The following is a 1016-nucleotide window of genomic DNA, read 5'->3' as shown; positions in this document are numbered from 1 at the left end:
CTAACTCTAACCCTATTCCTAACTCTAAAATTAGCACTATGCCTAGCAATTAATCTAATGGTAACTCTCACCCAACCCTAACTCTAGCTCAAACCTTAGCCCTAAACCTAAATTTAGCCCTAGGGCTATCCCTCACCCTCTATTTAACCCTAATCCTACTCTTAGCCCTAACACTAGCCCTCGACCTGACCCTAGCCCTAACGCTAACCTTATGCCTAACACAAATCCTAACCATCACCCTAAACCTAGCCATAAATCTAACCCTAACTCTAGCCCTAGATCTAGTCTTTGCTCTTACCACTAATCCCAATTCTAACCAAAGCCCTAACCCCAAATTTAACCACATCTTCAATCCTAAACCTAATTCTTATCCTAACCCTAAGCGTAACCCTAACCATACCGTAGCCCTACAACTAGACCTGCCCCTAACCCTAAGCCTATCCTTACCCTAGTGGCTAGAGCCTGGCCCTGGGAATCAGAAGGTTGTGGGTTCCAATCCCAGCTCCTCCACTGGTCTGCTGGGTGATCTTGTCCAAGTCACTTCACTACTCTTGGCCTCAGTTCCCTCATCTGGAAAATGGGGATAGAGACCTGGAGCCCCCTGTGAGACACTGATTATGTTTAACATGATTATCTCGTATCTACCCCAGCACTTAGTACAGTGCCTGGCACATAGTAAGTGCTTAAGAAATACCCTGATTATTATTATTATTGTTACCTAACCCTTAAAGGAGCTCTTGTCTCACACTGACTGAAACACTAACCCTAACCATAACCGTAACCCTAACCCCTACCCCTAAGAGTAAATTTAATCCCAACCCTAACCAAGCCCTAAACTTTACTCTAACCCTAAACTTAATTCTTAACCCCAATCCTAACACTAGCCCAGCCCTAACACTACCCCAACTCTAACCCTAATCATAAACCTAACCCCAATCCTAATCATCATCCTAACCCTAAATTTACCCCTAAACCTAACCATAAATAGAATCCAAAACCTGACCCAAGCCCTATCC

The sequence above is a fragment of the Ornithorhynchus anatinus genome, unplaced genomic scaffold, assembly GCF_004115215.2.
Source record: "Ornithorhynchus anatinus isolate Pmale09 unplaced genomic scaffold, mOrnAna1.pri.v4 scaffold_80_arrow_ctg1, whole genome shotgun sequence".
Lineage (NCBI taxonomy): Eukaryota > Metazoa > Chordata > Mammalia > Monotremata > Ornithorhynchidae > Ornithorhynchus > Ornithorhynchus anatinus.
This window is presented reverse-complemented; position numbering follows the sequence as displayed.